The 21,297-nt window shown below is 39.9% G+C and overlaps 1 long non-coding RNA gene across 2 annotated transcripts in view; it reads right to left on the reverse strand.

The window, feature by feature from the left end:
- LOC114606932 (uncharacterized) overlaps window positions 1-20,517 on the reverse strand; it is an 83,227-nt gene extending 62,710 nt beyond the window's left edge. For both annotated transcript variants that reach the window (XR_013394578.1, XR_003709005.2), the window contains exon 1: window positions 20,408-20,517. This is a non-coding gene — a long non-coding RNA (uncharacterized LOC114606932). The remainder of the gene's footprint in view (window positions 1-20,407) is intronic.
- Window positions 20,518-21,297: the final 780 nt, after the last annotated feature.

Consider the following 21,297-nt stretch of genomic DNA (forward strand, 5'->3'; position numbering starts at 1 on the left):
TTTATTGATTACAGAAAGTGACTGGTTGCATAGGCTCTGGTTCGACTAGTTCCCTGCCATGCAGGTAGTGCTCACCCAGGGTTCCAGCATAGGTCAGCCAAGGGTGAACACCTGAATAAGTCGGGAACGGGCTAATTCCACTACCCAAATGTCCCCCCGGACTCAGGCACAGGCACAACCCTCTCAAGGGTTGACCAAACCATTGAGTCCCTGGATTCCTTTAATGGAATACCCTTCACATAGGGATGGCGAGAGCGTTCTTCCATCCCTATCACCTGAACCAGAGCCTATCTGCAACTTTACAAGTTGTGACAATTTGCTACGTAGCAGGCAAAACCCAAATGGCAACAGCCAATCAGCCAAGTGGGAAAAATTCCTGCTGTGCCCCTGCCCCAATGACAGACAACACACAACGGCATAGCAAGATCAAGCACAAAGCCCTAAAAGTAGGGAGAGGTGGGTGGGTGTTCTGAATGCACACGCTGAAAGAGGAAGCTCTGGGTCACGTTCATGGGCATAAATAGGTCCCTCGAACCATTTGGACTGTGTCCCATTGGCTAGATTGTACCCAGCTTTGAGGGACCTACCAATTGGGTGTTGTACCCATGGTTTCCAAGTCTCACCGCAAAACGTGCCATTTTTAAGGGAGGACCCGATATTCTTGAGCAGTTTAAGGAGGCTAACAAGAAAAAGAAGAGACTTCTACCAGAGCATTTTTTTAAGGAAAAAGGTGCCAGCACTCACCACAAACTTGTTACAGTAAATGCCACACTTTTAACATTTGTGGGGGAAGAGAAAACAACACTGGCTTTAACCACAAGGCAGCCAGATAAGAGTACAATCAATTGCAGCTCAAAGTCCCATCACAGATGCTCAATAGGTGTGCAACCATACCAAGTTCCTCTAGGTAAAGGATGAGGAACGCTTTGCCACCCAGATGTTCTTGGACTGCAACACCCATCTTCCCTGACAATGCTGGCTGTGGTTGATGGAATTTGGGGTCCAGTAACATCTGGAGGACCACAGGCTCCCCATCCCCACTCTACATAATCTGTTGGTTCCCTTGCCATCTGTTTATTTACAATGCTCAGTAGCTATACATTGTTCTTTTCACCCTGAAGGATTTGTTTTCCAGTTCTGCATTAAACTGCAGTGCTACTTAGCTAAAATTAGAATCAATGGGATATGAAAATGTTGGCATATTGTGTTTTCTACTCATTGCTGAGCTTCTTTTCAGTAACAAGAGATTAAAAGCACAAAAAAGTGTTAATGCAATACAGTTGAAGGTCCACAGACAAAACACTAGGCTACACCATTGTAATAATAGCAAGCATTACGGTTATCCAACTTGTCCTCTATTTGTATAATAGGAAGTATTGCTTATTGTGTGAAAGTTGAAAACAGGATTTAAATAAACACCAACACATTATTTTAAATTATTTTAAAGAAATAAGTGAGGTCCTGATATCACACCAGAAAGTATTGCTATAGTAGGAATTTAAAACATCACACGAGTCACCTTTAAACAGAGTACGGTGAAGTCATACCACATGGAATTATTTTCTAGATTATGTTAAGAGATAATATAGGAATGGAAATGCTATATTATCATTCATGTCATTGGGGCTTCAAGAATATTTTACCTTGACAGTGGAAACTCATGATTAGCAGAAAATCAAAATGTCAGCCCAGGAAGGTATCTATCCATTTTGAAAATTTCTGTTGATTTAGCCATAATCAAAATGAAACAAAAAGGTAGCCTACACTCATAAATACTAGAACTTTATTTAGAGGATATTGTGCAACACTGCACACGATACATGGCTAAAACATGAAATAAATAAATTGTTGTTGTTGTTCATCTGTTTTTTAAAAAATCTGTAGGAAAAGTTTATTTATTTATTTATTCCGTTTATGCATTGCTTCCTATGGGGCACCTCAAAGCTATTATATTTGCTCATTATGTATATATTAAGAGGAATGCAAGTTGAGCCATTGTGCACATTCACTGGGCCTCTTGAAGTATGTCCATATAATCTTTCCATGAAGAGTGACCTAGGCATATTTCCCAATCAATATACAGAATTTCCAAAGGGTCTTGGGGAATGTGCATCTCTCTGCTGACAGTTTTACATGCTCTGGGAAATGTGCATATTCTCTGGTCCATAGCCACAACCTCCAAGAAGCATGCCCTTTTTCCAATTTCTTGTTCAGAAGTGTGCAAGGTGTGCTCCCTGGGCTGCTCCTGTCCCACTGCTTCATGTTACATCACCCACAGCATGCTGTCCCACTGAACAGCTGGGCAGTGGGTGGGTGGGGACTCCAGACTTTTTTCTGGATGTCATGTTCTATCTATTTATAGATTGCCGTGGCCTTTGTCTAGGAGCAGTGAAGTCTAGATGTAAAAATATTTTGCTTTTATGAGTCACAGTCATCTTAGAAGAAGCATTCTCTCTTGTATGTGATAGAGAGCAGAACGACTGTACTAATATCGTGCTGCCATGCCAGGTAGGGCAGCAGCCAATGCCAAGCCAATCAGCAAGGAACTGCCCTCCAAGAGAGGCCTCTGATTGGCCCATTTGAAGCTGCCCTCTTTGGCTGGAAGCCAGCCCCTCAGTCCCACTGGCTGTATAGGAATTTCTCACCAACCTCCAGTGAGCGAATGTGTTCTGGCTGCCGGGCATGCAGGCGGGGTGCGAGGGGCCCCAACTGTCGCCCTCTGTGAAATTGGCGAGCAGCCTCTCTACTAATCACTCTACTAATATGGTGCCTGCCTGAGGTTTTTGTGGTAAAAATAGTTTAATTACTTGCTTGCAAAATAAATAAAATAATTCACCCTTTTTTAATTGATCGCACTAACAGCAGTTAGCATCAGCAACAGTAGTAGTTTTGGATTGTATCCAACTGTGCACCTCTGCCAACCAAAATATTTTTTCAATCCAGAGGAGTTCTGTGTGAGCAGAAATGAAGGGAAGCCATTTTCACTGAATCTAGCGGAGCCCCCGCTCTCCAGATATGCTCCACAAGGCTGAAGAATCTTTGGAACACCATGCAAGTTGGTGTGGGGTGCTTTAAGACAAAGGTGGAATACTATAATGTAAAAATTATCTCCCTTCCTGTCCATTCACAGGAGTCAATGCTGAATCAAAGGGCCTTTTTCCAGAGAAGAGACACAGTTGGATACGATGCATCAAAGTGTATATCCTGTCAACATAGCTTGAAAAATCCCTTAAACCATTTGGATTTTGTATTGTTTTTTGTTCTACGTTTATATTTTTGGAAATTAAATAAAAAATATAGAAAAGAAAGAAAAATCCCTTAAACCTTTGCAGCACATAAAATCTACATATAATAGTCTATCAATAAATCAGATAATTACAGTCTTAACTTTTACTTTCACTGCTGTGGTTTTGGGGCAAAAGATATTAATTTAGATGTGAAAGTCTCTTCACCATGAAACAGATTTTCTGCTGTATAATGTTGTAGGAACCTAAAACCCTAATGTCCCTTCAATGGTGTTTCTAGTGTCACAGTGTGTGATTTTACACAGGCATGGTCATAAGACATATTTTGGCTTAAATCTACGTCCTTGAAGTAAGTCTCATTGAATTGTATAGGCCAATATAGCACTATAAAGCATGTATTTGTCCAATACAGTTTTTTTAGACTGAACTGTAAGATGTGAATTTCAAGTCATTCTGGGTATGATTCTAGCTTCCTGGAAAAGGTGTGTGGAGGGCAGATTGCAAATTGACATGAATACTCTCACTGTAAATTCCAAGCTTTCCACAGTGAAAGTCTTCTGCTTGTTCAGAACTCTCTCAGTGTGTGCACTGGGATTTTCTTGTGCACACAGGAGATGAGGGTTTGGATTGAGGTGTCTAATATATCAAATGAAATCATGACACCTTGAGATATGTATAGATAGACAGATAGACATGTGATTGTGCCTGTCTCTCAGTATGTCTATATAAAAGTAATTATACTTTAATTGCCCTTTAACAGTTTATCATAAATGCAACACTGGTATTCTGGTCTGGTAAATTGCTGCTGCTGCTGTTGTTATTTAGATTTATATCCCACCCTTCAAAAGGAGCCCAGCATGGTAAATACATCAGCACTAAAACTATCCATTTAAAACTTCCAAAAACAGTGAAACCAAACTTCAAAAAAAGATTACAAATGCCTAAAAGAAATTACCTACTCTAAAAACTACCATTTTAGGACTGTCAGGAACAGATATTCCAGCCACTAAATACCTGCATGAACAGGAATGTTTTTAATTTCCCCCCCTAAAAGTTAATATTGTGGGAGACTTGACACACCTCACTAGGGAGGACATGCCACAGACATGGAGCCACCATCAATATGGCCTTGTCACATATCATTTCCACCAGGCCAGGGCAACCCCCAGTGGTGACACCTCCAATAGGGCCCTATTGATTGTAGGGCTCATAAACACCCACTTGAAAAAAAATATTGTGGGGTGCCCCTGCTGCCCACCATTCTCCCCCCCCCCATCCCTGCACTCAGCAAAGTGGTCATGAGATCCCAACACTTGGCATTGGTCAATATTTTTATGGTAGCACCCAAATCTCTGCATGTGATAGATAAACTAGGAGACAGCTCTTCATTCTGGCTTTTTTGCTTTCCATGTTCGGACAATGTGGCCTTCACAGTTGCTTAGACTACCTCAGCAGGCGCAGCCCACAATACAAACCGTTCTCCATAATGGTGTTAATTCTGTTTTTAAAACACCAACAAGTGACTGAGTAAAACCTTAAACTAATGGGGTTTTTTTATTTTAAAAAATTAAGGATTGCTAGGCTTAAGGTTTTATTTGAGTTTAAGTTTTATTAGCTGTCAATGTAAGATAATTATGTCAATAAAGAAATGTCACAGAAGAAGTGAATGCCATGTATATCATGCACAGAACTGAGTCAAAATTACAGAGCTTTCTCTTTTGTAAAAGAGAAGCTTTGTAAAAGAGAAGAAATGAAAGGCAGAAAACCTTAGGTATATTAAAATTATCCATTGGCAAAGAGACTGCCTACAGCTCACTGTAGCTGAACTTATCCTGAGGTAAGGGTTTTTTTAACAGATGTATTGCAAGCTTTGGTTTCAGGAACATCGACCCTGACCACAGTAGCAAGGACTCATGGGAAAAAGTAATAATAAGATTAATTATGGTTCTGCTTGTAATGAAAGAAGACTTATTGACAAGGAAGAGAGGATATAGCTGGGACAGGTAAAAACTGAAAAAAGAGATAAAGACACTGGTGTCCAAACTCCCTTTTTATTTTCTTCTACTGATTTAGAAAAAGAAAGAGGGAAAAATGAGTAAATTGGGGTGGAGGCGGAATCCATGCTGCCCAACATACCAAAGCCAAACTGTGGAATTTGCAATTTGTTACAGTCAAGCTGCAAGAGGTCACTGAAAAAATAATTCAGCGGGACTTTCAAAGAACTGGATATAATTTTATAAGCTTTTAACATTTGCTCTTATGTGGGTGACTAGAATGATACAAGGGAGTTTAGACCAAATGCATTAGGCAAGAAGCTGATTACCTGCTGGGGTTAGCAGGGAACGGTATCCCATGTCATTACTCAATTGGCTAGATGGATTATGAAAGGTGTCATCGTGCATGCCTTCAGGCAACCAATGTTCCTTGGCCCTGCCAGAGGCGGATTCTACACTTAACAGACAGGAAGTAATTAGCATCCAAAGCTGAATATTACTTAAACTGATTTTTCCCTTCTGGTTTATACATTCTTTTTTGAGGAGATAACTAGAACAGCTCAGAGCAAAGGGTTTAATTTTTTTTTTAAGGGGGAGGAAAAAAACCCAGGGCATTAAGCATTTTACTTTGCTTCAAACTCCCTTTTCCAAAGATCATCCTGACCAAGGAAATAAGCTACCACTTTTAACAGCCACAGAAATGTATGGTCACCATTTAAAGGCTACGACATGGCTTGCTGATGCCACTGCCAAATTAATTTCCCCTTATTCATTTAACACCCGACTCCATTGACTTCAGGAACCAAGGTAAGATAAGTCAAATCTGATGACGCCCTTCCAGCATGATAGCATCTGTATTTGAAATACTCTAGCTCTCTGTGCTAGCCTACTGTCAGACTCTATTGACAACACCCTTAATTGTTGGGTTCTCTGCATTACTGTGCTTCTCTCTCTCTTGCACACGTATATTTAATATATCCTGCTTCTGCTTTCAACTCATCCACAAACCTGTCAATTTCCAGATATGCTGCTCTCCCTCTGAATGTCTACATTTCTGATGATATTGAGATAACTCACACGAAAGGTATGGCATCCTATTTCAAATATGACACTGTTCAAGGCTGCCAGCCTATTTCAGGAGTTGTATGTGTATGGGTTTTTTTATTTTTTCTTTAAAGATGAGTTTATCCACATGGAATGATATTTCAACAAAAGCATGTGGAAACATTAAGGGATGACCAACTCAATAGTCCTGGATGGCTTCCACTTACATGAACATTATTCCCAGTAGTAAATAGTGATTACTTTTATTTTCACGGCTTTAGCCTCACCTCTCCTGCACATTATTATTTCACGTGCAGCTTCCTGTACAAATTGTGGGGGAAATAATGAGTGATATTGTTTACAATATGATTATTTTCTGGTCACTCTCATGACACCATACTTTTTGTTTTTTGTTTTTACATTTAATATAGGTGTATTGCAATCCCACACTGTTCTTCTATTTAGCCTGGATGTCTACAAAAAGCAAGTAGAGAACATGAGGTGCAATCCACATTCCTTTGAGTCCACCATAGATTCTGGTTTATACTTAATAAGCACAGGAAGGCACTCACAACCCTTTAAACATTAAAATAACAAGAATTTTATTTCATGGCTCTTTCCTTCTGCCTGCTTGTGTGGCACTTTCACCACTTAGACACTTTATATTATTAAAGTAAACCCACTAATGTCCCACATCACATTGAAGCACTATAGTGGCACAAATCACATTGTCCTGAATATGCGTTATGACACAAGAGAAGAATAAAACTGTTCTATATATTCCCTTATCTAAAGTCCCTCCCAGTTTCTTATGGTGAGTTCATGCACAGTGAGACAACATGTATTAAGATGCCCAATGTTATGTGATGCCATCACACTGTGAGGATCACTGCCTCCAGAAATGGCCATCATAAATGTGGTGTGCGCAAGTGGGGGAGATCACAAAATCCACATCATAAGGAGTTTGGCCTTACCATCAGTCTGTCAAAGACCAGCATGCTGGGTCAAGACATTGCCAGCATTCCATGCATCAGCATTGGTGACCACATATTTGAGATACAGTGGTGCCTCACAAGACGAAAAGAATCCGTTCTGCGATTCTCTTCGTCTAGCGGTTTTTTCGTCTTGCGAAGCAACCCCATTAGCGGCTAAGCGGATTAGCGCTATTAGCGATTTAGCGCTATTAGCGGCTTAGCGGGCTTAGCGGCTAAGCTGTTAAAAGGCTATTAACGGCTTAGCGGCTTTGAAAAAGGGGGGGAAGCGGAAAAAAATGGCGAGACTCGCAAGATGTTTTCGTCTTGCGAAGCAAGCCCATAGGGAAATTCGTCTTGCGAAGCGCCTCCGCGACGGAAAACCCTTTCGTCTTGCGAGGCATTCGTCTTGCGGGGCACCACTGTAATTGAGGTGGTAGACAATTTTGTCCACCTGGGTTCCATCAAAACCATCAGCTTCTCCATCAGTGCTGAGCTGGCCAGGTGTACTGGCAAGGTAGCTATGGCAATGGCTCACCTTTCCCAAAGGGAATGGGAAAATGCTAACAACCAATATCAAGATGAAGGTCACCAGGTAGTGAGATGTGGGCAACTTAGAAACGTCAGGAGCAACACCTCAGCGCCTTCCACATGGAAGATTTTGGAGATCACATGGCAAGACAGAGTCTCAAAGAAAAACTGGTCATGAATATTTTGAAGGAAAAAGTCAAAGTTTTTCCTTCAACGTTGCCCTTCATAGCTATTGCCATACAAATGAATGCATAGAGGAGGGATGGGAGAGGGTCAGGGTCTCAGTGTGCTATTTGAACGGCTGTGGAACCAGATCATTCACCAAGTATAGGTTGTGATGCCAAACAGCATAGCATGGAATTATTTTCCCCCAGAGTGCCATTGTGCCACTTTCTGCTTACACTAAAACAATACAGAAAGGGGCAGGATAAGAAGGCTGAACTGGACTATCCATAGTCCTCTAGCTCTTTTCTCCCCCATTGTCCTGCATGCTGAACAGGTTGACTGTCAATGACTTAAAACAACTAGAGAAAAATGAGTATTTGTCTCTGCATTGCCCTCCATTTATTTTTGCATTGTCCTCCATACTGAATAGGTTGCCTGCCAACGACTCAAGCCGCCCATAAACCTTCCAAAATATATCAGAATCCACACAGACCCTTCCAAATGCACAGTAAAATGAAGCATCGTATAGCTACATACCATTCTAGCCTTTTTGTTTCCCCCAGTTATTTTTGTTTGGGTCTTGTTTAAGACATAGAAGAAGACTGCTTCTTTGCAGTTATTCAAAAAGCGATTAAAGTGCACACAATAAACACAGAAAACACAAAGAGATCTTATTGGCATTTCCCTTAATTTGTGGAGGTGGAGGAACGGCCTGGAAATACTCGTGCCGACAAATTAGACAGATCTAAACAGCTGTAAAGAGAATAGCTAATTATGTGATTTAAATGACTCCATATTTATTCATTTCATGCCCCATCATGTCATATACATCTGTAATCATGTAAAGACACATCAGGGTACATTTGGAAAGCCCTGCAGGGTAATTTTATGCACAAATCCCAGAAATAATGACATTTATGAAAAGCTCCAACATAGCCTATTGTGCCGTACACATCAAGGTGGTATTACTTTCTCCATTCTTAGGGATTTTTGCCTTCATCCCATTCAAAATCATGTTCCTCCAAAGGGCGTGTGTGTGTGTGTGTGTGTGTGTGTGTGTGTGTGTGTGTGTGAAAGAAGGAGAGAGAGAGAAGGAGAGGGAGGGGGAATGGATGTTCCAGGTCTCTTCCTGCATTTTTTCTGTCTCTTAACACTTAAAAACATGGTTAATGTGGCATAAAATGTCGGAAACAGCCATTTTTAATTTTCTGGAAGTGTGGATGCTTAATTTTAATGATCTGATGGGTGTGTTTTTTCCTGTTCCTTTGCAGTCATTTGCAGTCTGTGCTTTGTCAGTTAACAATAACCATATTTTGCAACAGACATGCATAACATCTGTGTTTTCTTGATGGTAGTGCAGGCACTTATACATTGCCAAAGAAAAGGAAATGGATTACCAAAAAAAGAGAGAGGAGAACAAGGTGCTATAATATAAAATTTCAATCAACACGCATACATACAATCACTCACCCAATCTCACTCTACACAACTGCTACAACCATTCATTACCTCAAATATTACCTCTGTCAACCACTCAAACAGAAACCACTCACACTCAACAATATTACGACCTCCATAAAAAGGGTCACTGCCAAGCATACATGGGTAAGATACTTTCCAAATATCTGAAGCACTAATGGACTCATGGTCCACACCAGCTGAACTATGTAATACTCCTCTATAAATAAATATGATACAAACCTCTATAGTGGAGATGCCTTTGAGTAGGCCATATATGTGCCTGCCACATCTGCAGTCCAGGGGTTCACTGCTATTGGGCAACTTCAAGGTCCTTGCTGTCCTTTCTTATGATTCATTGTCTTTAAATCAGACCTGGACCAGATAGCCCTTCATAAACAGGGTGCTGCAAACAGAGGACTGTCCTCTGCAAAGTAGGACACAGGACTTCCCTATCTGAACTGACTGCACTAGAAAATGCTATTTTGCACTGAGGGTGGGGATGCTTATCCTAAGCTATCCTTTACTGTCTAAAATCACATTTAGCAAATTTGTGGCCTTTTTTGCATTTGAAAAAGAAAGGGAAGCTAACCTTAACTTTGATACAATTGTACATTGATTCTAGAAAAAAATGCAAAACCGCAACTGTCCTAAGGTATGGTTCTTAGGTGCTGCACATTTTTTCTCTCTCTGAAAAGGTGTCTTGTGAAACTACCATTCGGTACCTCATCCAGCAAGCCCTCCCTTCCCTCACAAATGCAAATAAACCCCACTGCAGCCAACCACAGACAACCAACCACACCCTGGGCCCCCAATCCCTCTCACAACCAAGGAAATGTAACAAGGGACTAGAAAGAGAACCTATCCAGTTGACGCTGACACAAAACCCCACACATATACTGTAAAAAAATTAAATCTCATCACCACTCCTCCTCTCACCGCCCCCTTATTCCTGACCTTATAATGTACTTGACGCTAATGTGTCATAGCAAATGCAACTGATATGTAGAAAAGACTGTACAACCTGGAAGAAGAAACAGGGCATTTACTAAAATCTTTAATAAAAAAGTATTTAAAAAGAAAAATTTCCCCATGATTATCAAGAATCTTTATTAGTTTAGGAAAGGAAGTCTATTGTGCAATTAAGGGCTCAATTTCACTGACTTCAACAAAAAATGTTATGCCTATTATTCTCCCTAAATGCTTGACCATGGTTGCATTGTGATCATCATTGAAGGCCCCTCTTTATGTGCCTCCATCACAAGGTCCAGAGGGTGGCAACACAAGAATGGGCGATTGCACAAGTGGCTCCCCACTTGTGGAATGCTCTCTCCAAGGAGGCTGGCCTGGTGCCTTTGTTACATATCTTTACATATACAGCCTCGGTCCTGTATACCTGAAGGAGCATCTCCATCCTCATCGTTCAGCCCGGACACTGAGGTCCAGCGCCAAGGGCCTTCTGGCGGTTCCCTCTCTGTGAGAAGTGAGGCTACAGGGAACCAGGCAGAGGGCCTTCTCGGTAGTGGTGCCCACTCTGTGGGATGCCCTCCCATAAGATGTCAAGGAAATAAACAACTACTGGTACCTGACTTTTAGAAGACATCTGAAGGCAGCCCTGTTTACTGAAGTTTTTAATGTTTAATGCTGTATTTTGTTTTTAATATTTGATTGGGAATCGCCCAGAGTGGATGGGGAAACCCAGCCAGATAGGCGGGGTATAAATAAATAAACTATTATTATTATTATTATTATTATTATTATTATTATTATTATTAAAAACATTACAGTGGTACCTCTGGATGCGAACGGGATCCATTCCGGAGCCCCGTTCGCATGCTGAAGTGAATGCAACCCGCATCAGCGCGTGCACGGGTCGTGATTCGCCACTTCCGCGCATGCACATGACGTCATTTTGAGCATCTGCGCATGCACGAGCAGTGAAACCCGGAAGTAACGCGTTCTGTTACTTCTGGGTCACCGCGGAGCGCAACCCAAAAATGCTCAACCTGAAGCTACTTCAACCTGAGGTATGACTGTACTCTTCTCCCAGTCATTTGGCTCATTAAACAATGTATTATCTTGTGTGGAGCAGGGTATTGCCTTTGTTTGTTATTATGGTATACATTTGTTTTGTATATTGTAAACCACCCTGTGATTTTTGGATTAAAGGCAGTATCAAAATTTGATTAATAATAATAATAATGTTCTTTTTCTCTGCATTTTATTTATTTATTGTTTATTGATTATTTATTTATTTATTTATTTATTTATTATGTATTGGTGTTGTTGTGATACAAGGTTAATACTGAACTTTTGGGGAAATAAGCTCCACACTAGTTTTTAACTTCTTAGTTACAGCATAAACAATTTTGTTTGTTTTATGCCTTTTGGTATCCTCTTGTTGACTGCATCATTAACATCTTTTTTCCCCCTCTTCTGAAACAAAAAAAAAAAAAAAAATCATGCCTGGAGTTCTAGCTAGATTTTCTGTTAATTTGTCTTTTACATAGCCCATTAGCACTCTGCATGGAGGAATAGTAAAGAGGAAGGTCTCTGCCTTCTCCTTCCCTCAGCCTGGCCCTCACATCTTCGCCACTAGTGGGTTGTGGGGGAATTTGGCTGGCACTATGTGCCTCCCCGCCAAAAAAATAAATAAATGCCCCAGCTTAAAATGTGGCTGTCCTATCTAACAAGGAAAACTGACGGCAGGGCTAAGGCCCACCCTCTCATAGGAATTTGGTTTCATTGCCCAAACTAGCACATTGAAGCCCACTTCTAAGGTGCCTACAGCCAACCGGTGAAAATCTACCTCACTATTTGGAAATCACGGCACTAGGGCTTTGAAAATCGCTAATTCAAGTGGCTTGGAGCTCAAAAAATCATGTTGAGTTTAATGTTCTTTACTGTCACCCATTGGTCTAATGACCATCTCTTCTGAAACAGCAACAACAACAAAATTGCAACAATGATATTGCACAGCTGAGATGCCATCTGCCAACAGGAAATCAACGAGTGCTGTCAAAATCCCATTCAAAAACAGAATCGTAGGCCACTCTGAAATTCGCTTTGTTTCCACTGTGTCTTACTCTCCCCACAAGATGCAGCGGTTCCTAGGATTTCCAAGTATGGGCAAAGTTGTAGTCATTCTCAGTCTACATTACATATTGTCGCAGAAGAAGAAGAGTTTGGATTTGATATCCTGCTTTATCACTACCTGAAGGAGTCTCAAAGCGGCTAACATTCTCCTTTCCCTTCCTCCCCCACAACACTCTGTGAGGTGCGTGGGGCTGAGAGACTTCAAAGTAGTGTGACTAGCCCAAGGTCACCCAGCAGCTGCATGTGGAGGAGCAGAGACGCGAACCCAGTTCACCAGATTACGAGTCTACCGCTCTTAACCACTACACCACACAGATCTCAATAGGGATCATGCGGAAAGAACTTTGCCTAGTCGTCTCCCTATCTTTTGCTTTAGATACTTCAGAGAACGTAAAGGACTGCATACAGTTCCTTCACGTCCTGTGCCACATGTAAGAGAGCCCAAGATGTGTGTCAAACTGTGAGACATGATTGGTGCCAACGGTATGTTTATTTGCTAATGGAAACAACAGAAGCAAGAACTAAACTGACATACCCAAAGCACCACAGTAAGGGGGAACCCATTTTGGATATTTTGAAGTACCCTACCACCCAATCAATAATTATTGATTATGAAAACACTATTTTATTTTCATTTAGTCTGCATAAGAATCAGAATTGTCCAGAGGCAAAAAGAAGGACTAGAAATGGTCAGGCTGGGTTTCAAGTGTGGCCCATTAACAAGTATCAATCTTTAAAATGGGAACAGAGTTTCTTATGTGGATCAATAATAGAACAAAGGCTGCAAAGTGCAATACAAAACAGAAAGTTGCTACATAAATTATCAATAAAAAGTATGTATTTCAACATGATTTTTTTAAAAAAAGTTTTAAATGCCTCATGGAAAATCACAGTTGTGTTTTTATATATATATATAAAAATCAAATTCTGCCAACGTATATCCTATTTTATAAAGCTTTTAAAATATACATAAATAGGCAATAATTGTAATGCTGTTTTAAAGTTTTTAAAGCATTTTATCTTTTCCCTTGGTAGAAAGCAAGTGTATCACATATATATAACAGTCTGTGAGATGGAAGCATTCTGCATATCTTTTGTTCTTGCAGAATTGTGCCAATACTAAGTTGAAACATTTTTTAATAAGACCTGCTCTGCTTGTGAGAAGAAAAGCTCTAATAATAATTTGAACTGTTGGTATTTAGAGAAACTGAAATTATATGAGTCTGATCAGCTATGAAAGTCTGGATATGCTAACAATTCATTCATTATGGTAAAATGCCCCCCACCCCATTACAGCTATTTTTCTATTGTTAATAATCTGTCAGCATTTTCATTTCCAATCCTGATTATCAGCAGTTTGCAGAAAAATGTCTCCAAAAGTACTCAGATTTTTGATGCTGTCAGAAGAAAATAGAGAAATTTTTTTTGCAGAAAATTAAATGACTACAAATGCATTATGGAAGAATAAAATGGTGTGTTAATGGTTTGAGAATACTTGCTACATGTCAGTATTCCCCCCCTTTCACAGGAGGAAAAGGAGAATAAAATTCACCCAAATTTCACATATTCCATAGCATTGTTTTATTTCAAGCACCCTGGTGGCTTGCTTGTGTTAGTTAACTTGCCTTGGGTCACTAGTATTACTCTGAAAACATAAGGCCTTGTTCTTTTGGGGTGTAGCGCCATAAACATCTTCAAGAAAATGCAAGTGGTAAGTACTGTGTCAGTACTGACACATTCTTCACTCAAGTCCATGACAACTATTGAGGTTGTGCTTAAACCTTTAGAAATCCTAAAATGTGCCATACTAAGCAGGATGCAAGAACTTTGGGCCAACATAGTATTTGTTCCTTTTCAATGGGTTTTGGGGTTGGTTGGTTTTTTGTTATATGTATATATTGTACATCACGATCCACCCACATGTATGGATGAGGGAGAATTTTGGTTCAGTTCAGATTTATAGGTGAACTCATGTAATTCATACTTTCCAAAACAATACACAACCTGGGACAGTCATCCTTCAAAATTCCCATTTCTCTTAATTTTTCAGGGCAGTTCTCCAGCAAAGTAAAGGGTACAAAAATGCATACGGTCGGGTAAAAATTCACATTCATTCATTCAACCTTTATTGGCATGATTTGGACAATAAAAATCATAAAAGAGAGAGAGAGAAACCATGCATAAAACATTGGGAATCCAGACATATTAAACACATAAAATGTACAAATAAAGACTCAGCAGTCACCACTAAGTAAAATATAAGTAGTTTCAAATTTGACTTTAAAAATCTCTGCCAAATTCACATATTAGTCGAAATAGTGGATTATATAGGGGGAAATTGTTTTGCAAAAATGTGTACATTGGGATAAACTTCCACTAAAATGCTGGTGGATTTTAATGTGAACTACTTTAAAAAATAAATTGCAAACCGATATGGAAATGTGGAGAACCGTATTTAAGAATGGAAAAATGAGAAACTGAGAGAAACCAAAATTGACAGATTTGCCCCTCAAGTTTTCTCTTGATCATCTGAATTTGTAAAACTCCTATTTTCCTTAATGGCTACCCACCTGTAAAATGAAAAGCCTTATCAAATATAGGAGATCAATAAAACAATGTGTGGGACCACCCAAAACAAGTGAAGTATTTGGTTGCAACAGGAAGAACCGCAGGGGAACTATGGAACGGTCTGTTTCTGTTTCTCATTCTCACCCAGGGCATATGGCCAAATCGCTTGATCAGCTTGATTAGCAGCCATTCACAGTCACATCATGCATAGAAATATAGCTAGTTTAAAGATACTCAGAAGTGAAAATTTTCCAGGAACTTTGAAGTCTTGCCCATGAGATATATAAAGAAGATCTGAACAGCAGAAAACATTTTCAAGCTGAAAATTCAAGCCTTGTTCTTTCTGTATTGGCCAGACATTGTAGTCTTGGCTGGAGAATCTATGTATGTACAAAATGGGCAGCTCTAGTTCATTGTAAAATTTATTGGAGCCAGCACCTCTGTGTGGCAGAGTCTGGGATGAGAGACCTTTGTGCTCAAGGAACTTTCTTTTCCATAGCTGGCACTATGTAGCGGGGTGGGGAAGGTTTCATATAAGACTCAAAGACAAAGTGAAATAATCATCTCAGTCAATAGCCATTAAAAACCTACAGTATCACAGAAGCACCATGCAAATAAACGAAGTGAGTATATAATTGCCTTTCTGAGATTTTATCATTGTTTTAATAACGCTTCTTTTTAAGAAGGGCTATAAGATCAGATGGAATAAAGTGTTCTTTTTCTTGAAGATCCATTATCATATTTGCAATTCCAGTTCAGTTATATGGTGAAAAATCTTGCAACATGCCTTGTGACAGAGAGTTCCAAGCCTAGCTGTTTTAGAGTTGTCTGTCAAGGCCATGCTTTTCTCCCTAAGATATATAAAGCCTGGCATTCATTCTCCTATTATTTAATGCTGTGCTTAAAAGAAGAAGCAGGTCGGAAAAGCCTTATTAATGTCAAGACAGTAATGCTAATTGCACTCTTCTTATTTCTTTGGTTTTCCCTCCCCTCTGTAATTATATTGTGAAACAAAAAATGAATATTCCCATTGATTATGAAATATGGTGCCTAAAAGCATTTAGTTCATCTCAAATGGAAAAGGCAGAGTATTGCCAAAAGGGGGATATATTGTCGCCTATATGTTGCCAACCAACCTCCAAAATTTCTGCTTTCAACATATACAACCTTAAATGACTCAAGCCCATTATATTTACAATCATGTATTCTCCCATAGGCCCTTCCGTGTTCAGTTAGCTTATTTATTCATTCATTCATTCGTTCGTTCGTTTGTTTGTATAGTTATTTTTAAAATCACTTTCTAAACCACTTAATATTTTAAAATCTCTAAGTGAATTTTAAAATACAACATAAAAACACTAAAATGATATGCTAAAATCAGAGGTACAAACATATGTTCACTAAAATGGTACCATAAAACCAGACAAGGAAAGACGTTCAGAGCAGTCTTATGGCTTAGAGAAAGACTAGGCAAAAAGATGTCTTCTGACAAGATGACTGAAGCAATGAATGAATGATGCTTCACATACAGGAATTCCCATCAACCCTGACCATTGGCCATGTTCACTGAGGCTGATGGGAGCTTCAGTCCAGCATCTGGATTGGCTACCTTGGTCTTGGTTCTTAACATTCCCCTCTACCTGATGTTTCTGTGCTCCTAGGCTGACTGAACTTCCAGCTGTGGCATCTGCTGGGTCCACAGCTACTCTGTATCCCAACCTCTCTTCCTTCTCCAAATGAAGACAGATCTACACTACAGTTCACTACCCCACTACCCCAAACCTTAGTGATGAGGTGCAGGATGAAATTAAAAAGAACGAACTCCTAGTGAAAGCCTAATATTTAACATTGAAATACAGTTACAACTTCAGTTTATCAAGGAACTATTACCACAAACATTATTCTAGTGTATTCTGGAGGTGCTTTGGGCAGATTGAGCTCACTAAATTCTCCTAAACTCATGACAAAAATATTAATCATCAAACCTTATCAACGTAATGTGTGAATTCTAGACTGTTTCGCACACTGTGAATTAACAGTGAAATCATGCGCATGTTTCCTTAGATGCCATGGCTTTCCAGTAGCAGCAAAACTGGATGCCCTCATCTTTCTCTCCTTCAATAAAACATGTATCAGTCTCTACAGCCACAGTGGGTGTTGTAACTCTCTAATAGTTTGACTTTATTCTTGAAGGCGCAATCTCCCACTGTTTCCCAAGACAGATGCATCCCAACAACAAAAATTCCTTACTAACTACATTTCAGATTATAGTGTTATAGCCAATGGTGTAAAGGTAAAGGTAAAGGTACCCCTGCCCGTACGGGCCAGTCTTGACAGACTCTAGGGTTGTGCGCCCATCTCACTCAAGAGGCCGAGGGCCAGCGCTGTCCAGAGACACTTCCGGGTCACGTGGCCAGCGTGACATCGCTGCTCTGGCAAGCCAGAGCCGCACACGGAAACGCCGTTTACCTTCCCGCCAGTAAGCGGTCCCTATTTATCTACTTGCACCCAGGGGTGCTTTCGAACTGCTAGGTTGGCAGGCGCTGGGACCGAGCAACGGGAGCGCTCCCGGAAGGGGGGATTCGAACCGCCGACCTTTCGATCGGCAAGCCCTAGGCGCTGAGGCTTTTACCCACAGCGCCACCCGCGTCCCAATGGTGTACTCCCACTCAAAAGTCATTGTCTTTGCTCAGTCATGCAATGGAAAGGGCTTGTACATGGGGCATTTACAAGAAAGCTCACCTTCCCATATTGCGACTGACACTCTAGAGTGAATTGCAGAAGCATTCCCATTGTACTTTGCCATTTTGATTTGGAAAAACTTCTTGAATTAGGGTGATCCCATTTTTATGGTAGGTTGCTGGATACAAATTTCACAGGATCCAAGTGGAATGTTTCTTTCCTGTTGCTGGCATCCACATCCTAAAATATTCACCTGTCTCCCTACCTGCAAAACTATCTTGCAAGATGAAGATGTATAGGATCTTTCCCATTTACCTGCTGGTGCAGCAAGCCTTAGGACTGGGCCGTTGGTCAGGCCAAGGTCCCACAGGAAACTGAAACAATTTGGATTGATTCAGAGTCTTAGGGAGCTTTAAAGAAACATAGAAAAATAATGTACATGTGATTTGATTAGATTTGGATGTTTAATGGGTCATATTTAACTTGTCAACCCAAGCACTATGGTGCTGATGTAGAAACTGAAGTGGAAACAAAGTGTTATTTTGCTTTGGTTTTATTTTTAAAGGTTTGAATGCTTGCATTATACAAAATCCTGTATACAACATTTATAATTTTTGTAGTTTATTTTTACGGATATTGAAAACAGCTATAGAGAGAGTGCACATGTACATGTTGGTGTGTAATACACGTATATAAACTGCCATAGCCACACTCTCTATTTAAAATGTCATGGTGTTTATTACAGCTATAAACATCTAATGGCTGAGTATTGAATACACGGTTGTTTATTAAATCCGGCAAGATTTAATTAAACAATTCTTCTGCTTTAAATATAACATTTTCTCATTTTCTGTAATCTTAGAAGGGATTTTCATTGTTCTCTTTTAAACCTTTGAAATTTCCATCAGTTTCCCTTTCAAAATTCCATGTGCTGAGAAATTGTAGCGGGGGCGGGTGACATGACAAGCAGGTAATTAAATAAATGTTTTGAAATATCCTTGTTATGGAAGAACTCCATTCAGTTCATGTCTTGGAATATGTCTTTTGATTCCAATACAACGAAGAAAGTGTAATTAAGAAAGAAAGAGAGTTGCCCCAGATAAGTAAATCAATAATAATAATAAAAAATCACCACCAAATTGATTTCCTCTCTTGGGATTTGTTTTTCTCTTAGATTCATGAGTATGGTTATTATCAGACCTGGAAAGCCCTTTCTCTATTCAAATTAAGCATCACATCATTAGAGATTCCTAGATAAAAGAACACACTACATCTGCACACATCTGCATTCTCAGCATCACATTACTGTGGTATACCAAGCGACTGCAATGTGTACTCCTCTTCTGCAAGGAGCAGTGTTAAATTATCACCTAAATACAAAACATATCTTTGGTTCAAACCCACTATCAATGCCATGCTTTTACCCACAAGATTTATGACATGTATCCAACCTACCAATTTTGTACTGTTTCATGGCTAAATGAGTGGAGTACGTTTAATGCATGCGACGCAATATTCAAAACAGTGGCTGCTCTTTATTATTTCTTGCTTTAGATCTGAATGATTATCACTGGTATCCTCATTTTTGTGATCCTTCTGGATCAGAACCTTTTCTGTTAACCACCTGGTGCTGTGATGCTCTGCTCTAAATGGATTAATTTGACACAAACAGCATAACACTGCATACCCTTAACCTCAAGTGACTATAAGGTAAAATGGGAAATGGTATTTAGTCCTAACAAATGCATTGTCCTCTAATTTCTCAGGGCCCTTAGGCTTTCATTAACCCATTCCATCTTCAACGCAATAAAAGGTCCATTTCTTTCTCTAAATGCCATTCATAAAAACAAACAAAAACACCCTTCGTTCCATGAATAAATACACCCCCCTGCCAAGCCCATATTGGCATACAGTGAAAATTCTAATAATAAAGTACAGTAATAAAGAATATAGTGCAGGATGTAAGATCACAGTGTTTGGTAATCCATGTTGTACGAGTTCAATGGCATCTCATTTACATGTTGCTCATGTTTATGCAAGCTACTGGCAAATGCAGCAGTAGTGGCCATTGCAATCAGCTATACAGGAAACGGCTGCAAATGGCAGCTACTGTCTACATAGTAATACATTTTTTCCATTTAGAAACAAAAGCAGCAACCAAGATATACAAATATCTGGCAGGAAAACCCAGTACAATTTGCTTTAGGAGTGAAAACAAAAAAGAGAGAAACACATATTTTAACACACACACCCTCCTGATATGTTCAACCCAGCCTTCTTCTCCTTTTTAAAAAAAAAGGGGGGGGGGAGAAATGGCTTTTATGTTATAGGAATTCTGCTGGTGATGAAAACACCATACAGCCAATCAAACTGTGATGCTATAGAGCCATCCAAAGTAGAAGCCTAGCTAGTGTTTAAAATAACCCTGATGAATTATTCATTGAGAGTTGATGTTTATGCAAATTTCCGAAGCGTATGCCCACCTGACCGCCATGGGTTAATGATAGTAAGGGGGGGGGGCAGAAACCCAAAACCATGCATACGAAAACCAAAACCTAAAGCAAACCACCAATCTTTAAGCATTCTCCAGAACCTATATAATCAAATGATAATACTCTTTCATTAAATACATAAAAAGAATTACAACCCTTACCTGCTTAGCTTTGTAGGGCCCTCAGATTTTCTGGATGAAATAACTGTGGTGCAACCAATAAAACTGAACTGAAAAGCTGATTAAGGGCACTTACTTAATGCAAAGCCACTCACTGAATATTCATATGATGCCTGTGTTTATGCAAATTAAGGCAAAAGAAAGCCCAAGGGGATTGGTTGCCATAGACCACAAATACTGTGTACAGCAGGAAGGGGGGGGGGACTGAGAGAGAATGGTAACAAATAAATCTTGAAATTCATAGCTCGGAAATAGCAATGTGGAGTAGAGTAAAATATTAGAAGTCTAACATGAATTACTGTTTTAAGGAGCTTTATCTAATCATATCGTTTTAGGCCTATCAGATATTTGCCTGCCGTGCAGTAATCTATAATTATCATCATTCCAAGAGGTGCTGTCAGAAGTGTGTTCAACGTTATTTATTCTGTAACTATTTATGTAAGCAAGGTCCTTAAGCATATCAAGTAGGAGAGGGGGGGGGAGAATCATAATTACAACAGAACTGCTGGTGTAAGTACAGTGGGAACAAAACCCATAGGCAAATGCCACCCTTTATTAAGGGTGACTTTTCAAGCAAAATGATCCTAAAAACTGGTGTGTCAGCGGGAGACTGCTGAGGAGGGATTTAGGTCTTGACTTTCTTAATTTGGATGCAAAGAATGCTTTGTTTCCGACGTGCCTTTATTTTCTTTGATGTCCCTAGCCTTCTGCACTGATACGTCGCTTCATTCCCCCCCCCCCCATCCCATTCAAAGGGCTTTTCTAGAGAGGGGGAAAACTATTTATAGATTATGTTTGAAGGCTACACCAAAAATTCTGTCTTGTTCAGGGACAGACCGTATTTGCATATGTTCTTGTTAGTAGCCCCATGA

Source organism: Podarcis muralis, chromosome 11 (assembly GCF_964188315.1).
Source record: "Podarcis muralis chromosome 11, rPodMur119.hap1.1, whole genome shotgun sequence".
NCBI lineage: Eukaryota > Metazoa > Chordata > Lepidosauria > Squamata > Lacertidae > Podarcis > Podarcis muralis.